The following is a 14,043-nucleotide window of genomic DNA, read 5'->3' as shown; positions in this document are numbered from 1 at the left end:
GTTTCCCAAGAGGTTCCCACCAAAACAAACTAACTGAACTCTTTCGGCACTTGTCACCCAAAGCAAAGATAAAGCCAATCAGCTTCTAGTTATTTCTACAGCTCCCGCATTATTTTCAGATATCGACCATATTGGGATGGTAAACTAAATAGACAAAAAAAAAAAGCGAAAAAGTCTTTATCTCTTGAGGAATATTGATAATGTTTTAGCTTTTGGTCTATTCTGTTCTATCAAAGCCTTGACAGGTAATTTACTCTCATGGCTTGAAAAATACAAGATGCCCAAAGGTTGACTGGTCTGAGCACAGCAACCGTCTCTGTTCAGGCAGCATAATTGAATATAGTGAAATAGTCATCACTCTTGTCCTTTGTGTTCGAACAGAGCCAAACTGTGTCAGCAGTGTTCAGAACTCATTAGCCTGTGTACATTGCACCGCTGACATTTATCTGTGCGTGATACTCCCTTTTGGCATATTAATAGTTGATTCGTGATGGCCCAGAAAATGGAGACATTTTAATTTGATTAAGACAGATCGGGTGTTCATGGAATAGCTAATGGTGTTTGTCAAGTATTAAGTGGGCTTGTTACCAAGAAAGTGGTCACCTCCAGCCCCTAAACCAGCTAGAAGAATGCGGTTGGGCAAAGTGAAGGACAGCTAATGTCAAGGCGTATTTTGTACTGCTGCTCAGTAGCCACCAACAGAAGACTGTGGTTGTACTGGGCTGATGCCACTGGCCACTGGCAGCAACTGTGGTTGAGTACTAGAAAAGAATCAGAGCTAAAAATGAATATGTTAATCTCAGGGAGCTATAAATCACTGAAAATGTCTGATAGTAATAGTGCAGGGCTTTATATAGACACTTCACTTGACATGCACACAGTATCGCTCAAACGCCTTCTTGATATTTTATAGTAATATTTTATCTGTTTGCCAAACCAGTGCATGGTCAGAAATTATTTTATCCACATCAAAATCTTTTTGCTGCTCAACATATGTTGCTCACATGAGTTTAGCTTTATTTTTTTGCACAACAGTGCCTCTTGCTGACCAGACTGCAAGTGAAATTGTTGAATTTGGAGTATGACCTGTTGGCAAATGTCAGAAAACACAAAACAACATCAGGAAAAGTTTTTTTTTTTTTTTTTTTATTATGCTCCATTTCCTTTACACATTTTTACAGCAGGAAGTTTTTACCACATGTATCCCTTCATCTTTAACAAACCAAACAAACCAATTGCTATTAAGTGTTTTTCAGCAGCAAAGTCACAGAAGTCGACAGGGTGAGCTGGGACTTCAGGATTTTGGCAGCGGGCTCTCATCAGAGAAAAAATCAGTGTGTCTCTTATCAGAGCTTTTAGTCCAGGCATCCTCCTGATTATTCTCCTTTTTCTGTCTCCAGCAGGAAGAGAATGGTGTGCTGATATTTTAGTTTTTTTTTTGGTAGCAGCAATTGAAAAATGAAGTGAAAGAAAAGAGACAAGCAAGAGGAAAAAAGGAAAATTGAGTGAGCGAGGAAGTCATGTTGATGACAAACCTGTTTCCAAGTTATACAGAGTATTTTCCTATGAAGTGTGAGGGTCCTATTCACCAGTCCTATTAATGTATGCATCTACTGACCTCTGCTTTTCACTGCCACACCTGTTTCTATTCAGAGAAGCCAAATGTTCCACTCAGAGTTTCCTCTAGTAAAATACTGTGAAGATTAAAGGATAGTACACCCACTTTTACACTTATACTCAGATGCCATGAATCCATCCAGTCTGCATGTGTTTTACAAATGCCTTAGGACTGTGTCCCTCAGGGGTGTCTTGCGAGGGGTTCTGCAGGAGTATGGTGCACTGGGGAATTGCTGTCTGTATTCTCAGCATGAAGCGAAACAGCTTTTCTGTGGGTGCTGGGCTCCACCGGGGTTGTCCCTTGTCACCAGTTCTGTTTGCAAGCAGTTGGAGTCAGCACCAAGTTGGAGGCTGTGGTTTTCTCCTCAAAAACAGTGAATTGCTCCTTCCAGACTCGGAGTGAGGTACTGCCCCCAGAGAAGGAAGTTTAAGCATCTTGGGGTCTTCACAAGTGAGAGTGAAAGGGAGTGGGGTCGACAAAGAGATTGGTGTCAGCAGTAGGCGTTATATCAATCTATTTCAGCGGAGACAGAGCTGAGCCTGAAGGTGTAGCTCCCACTATTCTCGCCAATCTGCCGCAATCTATTCAACCCTCACCTGTGATCATGAGTAGTGACCAGCAGAATGCAGGAAACAAGTGGGCAAATTGGGTTTATGCCAGAAGGTGGTCTGAGAAGGTTGACTCCTAGTATATCCAGTTTGTAGGAGATATGCTGGCGGTACCACAATCCTGAGACAGGCAAGAACATGCTGGAGTGTGTTGCTGAAGAGAGGGCTGCCACCGCCACCCAGCCCTGGATAAGTGGCAGGAAACGGATGGATGGATTTCAGTAATGCATTCCAGTATTACTTTTTAATGCTATAAATTACCATATAGATTGTAAAGAGGTTTTTTTTTTAATAAATATGTTTATTCTTCTGTGTTTTACCAGTGATGGTGCAGTGCAGTGCCAGTGAATAGGCCCTACTTTTTTCTCAGAATGGTGTTTAACTGGAACATAAATAAAACTTATGGAGTATTTAAAAAATAAATATAGACTCCCCCACATACTGCTGTATACTGTATATTTGAATGTGTTTGTCAGGGGCTTTAGCGGCCTATAGTCCTAGAATATTCACACGGGTTTCACAGTAAATGGGTGGTTAAGTAAACTTAAAGTGCTTGTAATGGATTTGAATTAGAGGGTTGTGTCTCTCTCTCCCCGTCTTTGCTGTGTGTTAAGGCACTTACTTGGCATTCAGAGGAGATGAAAACTTGTAGTCCATTGACAGGTCTGTTCTCCCCTTATTGTGTCTTCTCAAGCAGTCGTTATGCTGAATTGTGGCACATTGATGTGTATCGGTGATTAAGACGTGGATGGTGAACAACACAGGGAGGAGAGATTGGCAGCACTTTGTCACTTTGTTCATAATTAAACATGGTTAGCTCACCTCATGGTAATTAGTTAATATGCTAAATAATGAGCTGTATTGAAAATTAATGAGTGCTTTTGAAGTGATTTGTAACCATAATTCATTATTCATTGTGCAGCAAATAAACCTCTTTCTAAAACTTGAATTAAGTGATCATACAAATGTACCAGTGTACTGTAAGAAAAGCCTGTATCTTTGATTCTCATTATTCTAGTGTCACAGTTCCCATATAAATCAATTTAAAACTCTCTATAAAATTGAAATCATGGTCATAAATTACAGTAAATCCTTTTCTTTTTTTTTAACCAGAGCTGACTAATTTCAATGAACTTGACTTTTGTTCATGTGTTTAACTGTGCTCAAGCCATTGAATTGTTGCTTGTCAATATTCTCAATATTTAATAATAATATAATATCAAAGCAATGAAAAATATGATATGCACAAGCATCAAAAAGCTCCAGAGTTATATTTTCTATACAGCTGCTCAGCAAGTCTTCCTCTTTGGAAGTCATGGACTCAGTGGAGTAAAGTCAAATGTTTATTAGGAACCAAATGATGGGCCACATGTTCTGTTTTCTGAGGATTATTCCACACTGACAAAGAACAAAAAAAAATGACACTGCACCTGGCTGGCCTTCAAGGTAACAACACTGATCATCCATGATGGGACTGTTTCTGTTGCCTTTGTTTTCTGGTGACAGTGTTTAATTGTAGCCTCCCTGTAGGCCAGAGCTTATTCACTTGCTGTCCTCATATAAAATGTGATGTGTTGGATGGAGGGTGGCATAAATGCCTGCACTTTTTAATGTGCTTTGAATCTGAGTGTATATGTTCATGTGATTTCCAAATATTTTTTGGAAGTGGAACATGTTTTGAAGGATTCTGTTCTTGGCTTAATACGTCTGATTGGGGCCAGAGCCTGTATGAAAAGCCAAAACAGGCTGTTAAATGCACACAATGACTCAGTAAAACACAATCTTAATAAATTACTACTTAGACTACAAGGCTTAAAAACATATAATTGCTGGTTGTGATGTTGCATTTGCAGGATTACGTTCTTATTGCATCAGTTGTACATTCAGCATTTGCATTTTTCATGGACTATGGTTAGCGATTGCTGCCATTTGCTGCCTACTGTGAAATCATTGTCTGTGAAATCATCTGTTTTTGACTCGAACATGTGGTTTCATGCTATTCTGACTTATTTTCTCATTATCCCCTCCCCTTCTCCCTTCTTTCTGCTCATTATCTGTCATCTGGTTATCACCTTACTTCATCCTCATCTTTTTATCTCATTTGTCTCCATTGCTCCCTGCGTCTCACCATCTCTCTCTTTCTCTCTCTGTCTCCCTCTGCAGCCCATCGTCGTCCACTGCTCATTGCTAACTAGGCTGCCTTCAAGCCCACAGGTACGTCCCCTCCCCCACTTCATGCTCTATTTTTAACTCCACTCTGCAGGATCCTTCCCCTTGATTCTCCCTCTCCAACCCCAACTCACATCTCTGTCAGTGCCTCTCTCCCTTTCCAGCCAAGTGACAGGAGACGATAGACCAATACATGTTCATGCATTCATGCCTATACTTGCTTGTTTGTTGTTGAAGTTCTGCCTAAACTTCATTTTGATCATCTATGAGAAGTGAGTGGCATGGCACACTTTCCATAACAATAGTCTCTTTTTCAACTGGTGATGACTTATGCTCTTTTTTAATATCATTTATTAAATATAAATGTATTAAATATGATGAAATATGTGAATTTTACATGGGAATTGTGTAAAATCTTAGGAGGAATTACTGGGTGAGGGGAGGTAGAGGACCGGAGGGATGAAAGGGGAGGGAAGGCTTGATCAAGCTCATGATTAGGACTCAAACCCACAATGGAAACTTGAAGCACTTGCAGGAGTGTATAGTAGTGGTTTCTTCCTTGGCCTCAGGTCTTTTGAGACCACTTGCTTTTCCCAGTGCATGTTCTCCAGACAAGAGGCTATAGCACATAACCTCTTCCAGCAGACGAGTATGACAGTTGTAGCTTTCTGTGGTTGTGTAGAAGAAGCAATCTGACAATATTATATACAGGATAAGTGTGTACTGTTGTTTATGTAGGAGCATAAATAGTGTCTGGGGCTATTTGTTCTCCTGTGTTGGAAAAATGTAAAGGTTTCAATGGCTTTAATTAGTAGCTAGTCTTTTTGCTGTCTTATTGTACGTAATTTATTTTTAAGAAAAATACTTTTTTTCCAAAAATAGGTCAAATTGTCTTTATTATAGAAGATCTCGATTTCCATCGGAAACTAAATGTCTCATTCGGATAAGACAGCTTATAGTTGCATGTCTGTCTGTAATAAGGTTTCCAGATTGGTGTTCTGTCTTGCATCCTTTTCCATTTTAGAGGATCCTGTAATAGACATAGTGTTAGTTCATTGATGCAGCATTGATTCTCGATGATATATTGTCTATTAGTCACCACCCAGAGGCTTGTAAGGCATAATGGAGGACTACAGACAAGTCTATTTTATCTTATGCACTAGTGTTTAGATTCCCATGGTGACAATGTTTGTCTTTGATGTGAAGCATTTACATTAATATGAACTTGATCAAGGTTGTCTTTGATGCAAAATGGAAGAGGGACAGAGAGAGAAAAAGAGTATGACAAAAGGCTAAATAGAGGTTCATTTTGAAGTCATTGAAGCATGGCTTTTAGCTATTGGCAAGCATTGTTTGCCATTAATGATGGCCTCTCAAGAATGGATTACAATATAAAAACCTGCTGACTTAAAAGACAAATTTTTATGTCGTGCGATGCAGACAATTGACAGGGCTGGCCATGTTTGAGGTAAACAACACTTTGCCAGCCTTAACCACATGGTCTGACTCTGTAATGATCCTTGTCTGTGTTCCCAGATGTGGTATTTAGGACTAAGGACAGACCTGCCTTGCAGCATTCCTGCCTGATTCCCAGATGCAGAACCTTCACAGGTAGATGCCTTTAAGAGCATCCATTTGTCAAACTCGCAGTCCTTCATGCCCATAGACAGCTGCCATCAATAGGAGACTTTTGAGTTATGTGACTTACTATAAGAAGCATGTACTGGTTGCTCATTTTAGAAAGAGGTGTCAGAAGGATTTTACACTCACAGGCACTCAAAAATACACGTAAACACATGAACATTAACTTCCCCTTCTCCCTTCTTTCCTCCTGTTGAAGCATATCACACACTCTCCAAGTACTCCAAGTCTCTGGCTGTCAAGGAGCCACACTCTGCAGCAGAAGCAATAGGCCATGCATTGGCATGCTGAGATAATGTAGACAGTAATGCTGCCAAAGTTGTGATGTTCCATGCAGCAGTACGCTTTGCAGCGCACTCCTATACCTTACTGTTTACTGCTGTTTCAACCTTTCACATATCGTTGTTTAGGCTAAGACAGAAACACAGCGAAAGCTCAAAGGTCTTCTCACCATGCCCTTTGTTAATATTCCAGTGTAGGCTGACTGGATCGTGTCATCCCCCCGTTTTCCCCATGTTGTTTCTCTAGCTTACTAATCATGAAGAAATGCCATTCCTGCACTGATGCAGCAATGATTTTTGATTTTGTCTGGGACGGCTTTATTTTATGTGAAAGCAGCATTATTTTGGGTGAAAGTAGCAGCATTAGCAGAAGCGTTGTAAATTGGCTCTCTTGAGCCACGAGGGTCTGTGTTTTTCATCATTCTGCTCCACTTTTGCTTTCCCGATCCTTTGCTCCCTCTTTCTCCTCTGATGTGGTTTTCTCACTCATCTTCATTTACTCTCTCTTTTTTGGGCCCGGCAAAAGCATAAATAGATTATTAATACTAGAGAGGCAAGTGTTTTTTTGTTTTTTTTTTAAACCCCTTTCTCTTTCCTGCTCTCATTGCATTTTATTTTCCTTCCTCTTCTCTTGTCTCATTCCTCCTGCTTCTTCACATGCATGCCTTCTGACAGCTGAGGTACCCTGCAGCCTGTTTTGGCCAGGTATAGCACTAGATGAAAGGTTTGAAGCCAGAGCTCTTTTTCAAAGATGCCTTCTGTTGCATCCCTGGTCTCCTTGGACACTCAGTTGTCCCTGCCAGGTAGATGGAGAGAGCGAAGGCAAGGGAAGAACAGAGGAAGCAAGAAAGCAAGGGGGAAAGAGTGAAGGAAGGATTACCAGAGACAAACAGCAAGAAAAAGTAGAGAGAGAGAGTGAGATCTTCAGACTTGCCTTTACTTCAGATGCGAAAGTTGCACCTGGAGTCAGTAGCTGATCAAAGAAGCTTGGCATCCAGGTGAGTGGAACTAGAGGAAGTGATGTGCCCTATAAGATCCTTATATATAGCCTTTCTCAGGATGGAGGCTGCCACAGGACCTGAAGGGGTTGAAAGTGCTCCTGACATCTTTTCATCAGCTGATGTCTTGGAGTGAGTTCATTTGCAGAAGTAAGATCTTGTGCCCTTCACAAAATCCATTTAACTTTATCCCTGAAGGTAAAATTTAAATGTTTTGTTTAACCTCAGCACCCAAATAAGTCAGGATTGACCTTGGCCCTCATATATGTAGCCTGGATTTGTTTTCTCACTTCCCTACAATGTCAACAAGGTACTTTCTCGCACATTTGAATCAAGAAGAAGAACAAGTTAAGATTTTTACTGTGAGAAGTTTGATCTTGAAAGTAGCATATGAAGATGGCATTCATTTGTTATGGTGCCTTGTTTTGGTATAAATTCTAAATTCATCCTTTTCAGACCAATCAATCAGACATGCTGAGTCCGCAGTTAAAAAGAGATTGGCTTGCCACACATGAAAAATAACTACCCAGTACTTCACTATATGGCAGAGCTCCAGAGTTACCATTTCATTCTACTTAAGACAATCTTAGGCTTCAGCTTCCAAACTGTTTTACAAGCCATTACTGGACTAAATCAAAACACAGCATCCTGCTTGCAAGTCCAAGCAGACATTTATTTGCTCCTGTCAAGAAATTCATTGCCTGGGAATAATTGAAAACTTTAAGCGTATAAAAGAGATACTGCATTTGCCATCAGAATGCAAACAATTTGTTTCTGTAAAATAACCATCTTTAAAAACGTTCTCTCTGGGATTGGAGCGCAGTCAGGCTGTATGGTACATAAATCGTATCTGAAGACAAGCAAGATAATGCACTGTAGGTCGGAGTCGAGAGATTTAGCCTCTGGATGCTGCAGTGACAGAGGGGAGGCAGTGCAGGCAGTAAAACAACTGACAGTAGGTCATTACAAAAGACGCAGGTGGGCCAAAAATCAATCATGCTGAGACTGGCTCGGACACTGACAGATACTTGATATGTGCTTGATGAAGAGCTCTGCTGATCCTTCAAGTGTAGAGGAGGAAAAAGGGGGGATAATAGGGGAAAGCAGTGAGGATGGTAAGAGGCATGAAGGGAGAGCTGCAGAAGGGAAGGCATTAATGAACTACTGAATCAGAGAATCATACGCACTGCAGCTTGAGAAAACACATGCAAGACAGAACCAATCCCAAAACAAGCAGTGGCATATGTATTTGTTTGGCTTTGTGCATTTGTGGATTGTTTCAATATTGGGTTAAGTTTTGCAGTCTTTCTTTCTACGGCTTGTCAAATGGCAAAGGTGTTTTGGTAGTTTGTATTTTTTCTTTTTTCTGTTTGCATGTATTTTGTTCCAAACAATGGCATGGTGGTGTGCAGTTTATATGTCCATCCATCCATTTTCTATACCAACTTATTCCTTAACCAGGGTCACAGGGATCTGCTGGAGCCTATCCCAGCTCTCTCTTTGGGTGAAAGGCAGGGGTACACCCTGGACAGGTCACCAGTCCATCACAAGGCCACATAGAGAGAGACAAAGACAACAACCTCACACACTCACACTCACTACTATGGGCAATTTAGAGTCACCAATCAACCTGACATGCATGTTTTTGGACTGTGGGAGGAAACCAGAGCACCTGGAGAAAACCCACACAAGCACAGGGAGAACGTGCAAACTCCACACAGAAAGGCCGGGTTACGAACCCAGGACCTTTTTGCTGTGAGGCAACAGTGCTAACCACTCATCCACCATGCTGCCCCCCAGTTTATATTTAATAAACAAATATTGTTGAAAACTTAGAGAAGTCTGCATTTCAGAGAGTAGAGGGAAATATTTGATCAAGATAAAAGGGGAGGAAAAGATCAGGAAGGTAAGACTTAAGACATTTTAACACCTAAAGTCAAGCTAATGTGGCTCCACTTACTGTAACAGCACTTCAGCAGCACTGTGTGTGGGTTTCAGAGCAGGCCAGAGTCCCTGTTTTGACAACACCTTTATAGGCTATTTCATGGTGTCTGCTCTAACAGCATGAGGAAGTATGTCAAGTGTGAAATGCCACTGCATTATTGGCTGACACTCAATAACTGGGAGCACTTGATTAAATTTTTTGTCAATTTTCTCCTCATTTAAAAATGTGTATATCACGGGGAATTTTCTACCTTAGGATAACATCAGGGTTGCAAATGCAGTTTTAAAGGTCAAGCAAAGTCCAATAAGATTCATTTCAAACAAGCTCTGCTGCTGTTAACAGTTTCCAGTGAATTTAGCGAGAAACAACAGGGGTCTAAAAGCATTTATTTGATCATACATACTACTTTGTCTGTTCTGCCTTATTTGTGAAATGAAGATTCAGCTGTAGTATACATCTGTATTTGTCATCTTTTTGCTGTTTTAACTATCGCAAGGTAGGACAATACAAAACATGTCCCAACTGATGCTAATATCCTTTATAACAGTCTATTTCACTAGAATATTTCTGATGTACTGAATGCATGGTTGAGCTTGTATTTGTGTAGAGCCTGTTTTTTTTTTTTCTGTAGTACAATGAAATGAAATTGCAGCAAAAGACAAAAACGAAGGCGAACGAATGTCAGTGCAATCCTGTGGTGAATTGGCAAACATGTTTACTGAGCATTAAGAGAACTTATCCATTGCGAAAATGTCAGCTTAAAGATTGCACAGCAAAGCCACCAGAAAACATATGAGCAAACAACAAATTTTACATTATTTGTGCTGTCAGGGTGGAAGAGAAAAGGACTAACCTAGGCCTTGCTGCTCCTGCACATTCATAGCGCCATGACAGTGTCGTGAGATATACCATTCTAACAGAACAGACCCAACAGCTTCTTCGTCCTCTTCTTCTTCTGTTTTTCGGAATCGGCATCAGGATTGCTCATGCAGTCAGATTATTGATTTTGACAGTCATCTTTGTTCAAACACATGCTATCCTCCACAGATGTACAGTAATTACGCCCTCTTCTCAAACGTTCCTAATCTCTAGTGACTGAGAGAGACCACACCCCGACCTGATAGGTACTCACAACAGCCCAAAGGGAAATGTTCAGGTGCAGCAGAATTACTGTTTGCTTCTGCACTGCACACACAGTATGGTTTTGCACAATGAGCATGGCAAGAGAAATTACGTCAAACCCAAAGCTGCGTGACATCTCTGCTGCTAAAATTTGCTGCTGAACTACTTTGATGAATCTTAGTAGTAAATGTAGTCATTCAGTATAAATAATGAATTGAGGGAAAGCTTATAGGGGTTTCAGTTGCTTATCCTTGGCGTCTAAAGTATGCATAAATCATGCTTTAACTTTTACTACTACTACTGTATGCTACAATACATATGTCCTTATTGACACTTCTTTTCTTACTGAAGAAAACATCTACAATATTTAATTCTATCAGTTGTTTCCAGTTACAGTGCCATTTAACAGACACGTTTACAGGATTGTAGTCCAAGAGGAAAAATGACTACTCATAATCAAGCACAGTCCTGCAAAATATCAGTTTTGATCACAACTATATAGTTCAGTGTTTTTAATTGTCACCTATGAACATTAGTCAGATCTGTATTTCTAATATATGATGCTGTTTTATGCAATATAATCTAACCTGTCCATTTGATGTAATATGCTGCTAAATTTTGCCATTTCTCTTTTTATGTTAATGAGTGCTGCAGAGCTCCTAGTGTACAGTACACAGTACACTCTGTCCTGCACATGATGCCTGCTGCATATTATCTCTCCATCTTGATTTATTTATTCTTTTCTATACTCAGTCTGTCTTTTGGGGCGTCCTGTATCTCCTACCCCTCTCTTCTAACTCCATCTCTGTCCTCTGCCTCCCTTCTTTCATCTTCTGCTTTAATCAAGCACCGATCACAGGCCCAGGAGGATGAAGGATAATGAGATTAGGCCTGTACATGTTTACACATTCTGATTTACATTGAGCTTTCACTGTCGTTCTCTGTCTGACCCATATTCCTCCACATCCCTCCTCCATGTTTTTGCTTTTTATGGCTCCAGTCTCCCTCTCAGGCTCTCAACCTTTCCCACTCCTGTTCCCTGCTTTTTGCTGCAGTAGCAGTATGGATGCACACACTTTGATAAAACGTATAACCAGTTATGTTATCCACTCGACACCGATTAGATTTTAATTCCAACACTGCAATGTCAGCTCTGATTTGAGTTCAGCTGATTCTGTCATTCTCATTGTTCTGCTTGTCTTGCATGGGGTTGTAGTTGTGTAGTTGTGTTGTGCTTTATGTAGTAAACATTCACCACTGAGACTTGCGTGTGAGTTTGTGATTGTATGTGTGTGCACTGACACTATATACAATGATTGATCACCATTTTGAGCACTTCTCCCCCTGTAATCTGTCATAGAAACTGTCCTCAATACAGCCTCCCTTCGTGTCATCTGAGAACCACAGAGCCACTCAATTTTTTTTTGATGGGGGGGGGGGGTTACAACCAATGCAATGTGGAGAATCCCAGGTTATAGCAACCAAGCCATGAGGAGAAAGCATAAGATTAGCAGGAATGCCCTATTGATCTGCTGTGACAGAGATGGGGTGAGCGAGCCAACTCCAAATGTCTGTAATCCTAGATGACATTCATGGTACCCAGTGGATGTGAGATTCTAATTTTACATAATTGACCATATCTGCATAATTGACCAATACTAAGCAGCACTCTAATTTGGAATGTCTTTTAAGGCTCAGTCCGTGATCCAAATGTAATCAAGTGTAGCTCCAGCACCACAAATCAAAACACTAAAACCTTCTATTGCTTTCAAATTGATTGGGCTTTTAATGCATTTTATACTGTACATGCATTTTTAAATATATTTGACCATCGCAGTTAAATTAAAGTTATAATCAGTTGGATAACCAAAATTGCAGTTTTTTTACTTCTGTATTTTATATATGGAAGAAAGGACATATATATTTATTTATTTATTAACTGACATTCAATAATCCAGTACTCTACTAGTAAACTCCTACTTCTTGCCCTCTCCCCCATATACAGACATGGTTGTTTGCTGTACACATTTTGACTGTAGCCATTTTAAATCCACCTCTGCAGTTCACTGGGTCCTTATGAAGTAAAATACATAATATTAATGGCTTTGTGACAGACATCAGCACTCAAGTAATGTAGCAGCAGTGTGGGACCCACTAACTGTTAAGAGCTAATGTATATATGTCCCAGTTGAGCTGCATTTCAAACTGAAACGCACACAAACAAGTCATGCTCAGGTTTGTGATACAGTCTGGTGCCACCAGACCACCAGTATTATGGTAAACCAAATCACAACTTGTTGCATCATTAGATGGAAAAAAAAAAAAAAAAAAAAAAAAAAAAACGCTGCTCCCGTGATCCTATAGTTTGTGACAGCTGACAATGAGCTGCATGTTCCCAAGCTGAGCAGCTACTCAAGTGGAAAACAGGAACGTGACATTATGGAGACGTGTTTTTAAAGCTGAATTTGACTCCCGATTCCTTTTAAAGGTTTCAGACTGCCACGTTAATATGAAAGCTTGTCAGATGAAGTTACTTAAGCGTTGCAGTGTTGTCATGAAACATTCGTTCGGCTTACAAAGAAGGTGCTTGTTGTCAGGTGGTGCTGCTGTTATGAGCTGCTGTGTTTTGGGAGGTTTGGATGTATCTTTGATTCATTTTACATATAAGGATGTCCATCTTTACTCTCTTTTTGTGGCTGTGGTCATCATTTCTTTCTTTAGACTTCTTTCTTGAGAGGCATAATTTCTAAAGTTTTTAGGGTGACACTTTAATATTTTACTGTAAATACATTTGCTACACAGTACGTTCTTCCAAAATGTACAGATTGACTATGTTTCAAAGTCTACTCATGTAGGTCTTTTTGAGATTGGATGTGCATGTTTTTATTCTAATCCTAAAGAGATACCCTAAAGACCCTAAGTGCATCTAAATTCTATAATGTTCTAATTTCATTTTAGATAAATTATGATGTAGACAAGTTGCTGTTTATATCTGCAAGTCCAGGCTTTCAGTGACCTGCAAAGGTCAAATACAGTTAGATTGATCATTTATATTAGATTATAGAAAATATAACCTGGCAGTGTATGGATTAATGCTGTGTCCATTCAAATGATCTTATAAAGAAGATGTAAACTCTGGACATTTTATTTTTATGTATATTATCCTTTTTTTTGTTTTATCCTGTCTCTCTCTTTGACTACAAACAAACCCAGTAGATTTGGATCTGTGTCGGCCCCAGCCTGCCTTGGTTGTCAGCCAGAGGATGAAGAAGGCAAATGTAGCTATGATAAGAAAGTCTGGGCATTCCCTCTGCTGTGCACACATACACATATGTACGCACATATGTACACACACATTCAAAGCCATTGCCAATCAGGACACTGCGTTATTTCCTCAGACAGGGGTTACCATGTCCTCAGCTTGGTTTATACTGCCAGCCCCAATCTAATTTTCTTATACCAGCTATAGATCTGATCCTGTCACTGGTGTGACACTGATCTGACCTGTTCTCTAAATAGATGCACCACTACACAGTTCAGCATCCCTTCAATATCTATGTCAAACTAAATCCTGTGGTGAACAGACATTTATGGATTCAGCCATTCTACTGACACGATGTCTACAGTAACATAGCTGTCACGTTGAGCACTTATAGCAACA

At 40.1% G+C, this 14,043-nt stretch overlaps 1 protein-coding gene across 3 annotated transcripts in view; it reads left to right on the top strand.

Annotated features, from left to right (window-relative positions):
* mid2 (midline 2) overlaps window positions 1-14,043 on the top strand; it is a 126,502-nt gene that overhangs the window by 23,369 nt on the left and 89,090 nt on the right. For 2 of the 3 annotated variants that reach the window (XM_026330368.1, XM_026330369.1), the window contains exon 2: window positions 4,390-4,440. The gene's annotated coding sequence lies outside the window, so the exon portion shown is untranslated. Of the gene's footprint in view, window positions 1-4,389; window positions 4,441-5,970; window positions 6,007-14,043 lie in introns of those variants that run through there. The other variant, XM_026330371.1, reaches the window with a different exon arrangement.

The sequence above is a fragment of the Mastacembelus armatus genome, chromosome 10 (assembly GCF_900324485.2).
Source record: "Mastacembelus armatus chromosome 10, fMasArm1.2, whole genome shotgun sequence".
NCBI classification, from domain to species: domain Eukaryota; kingdom Metazoa; phylum Chordata; class Actinopteri; order Synbranchiformes; family Mastacembelidae; genus Mastacembelus; species Mastacembelus armatus.
This window is presented reverse-complemented; position numbering and strand designations above follow the sequence as displayed.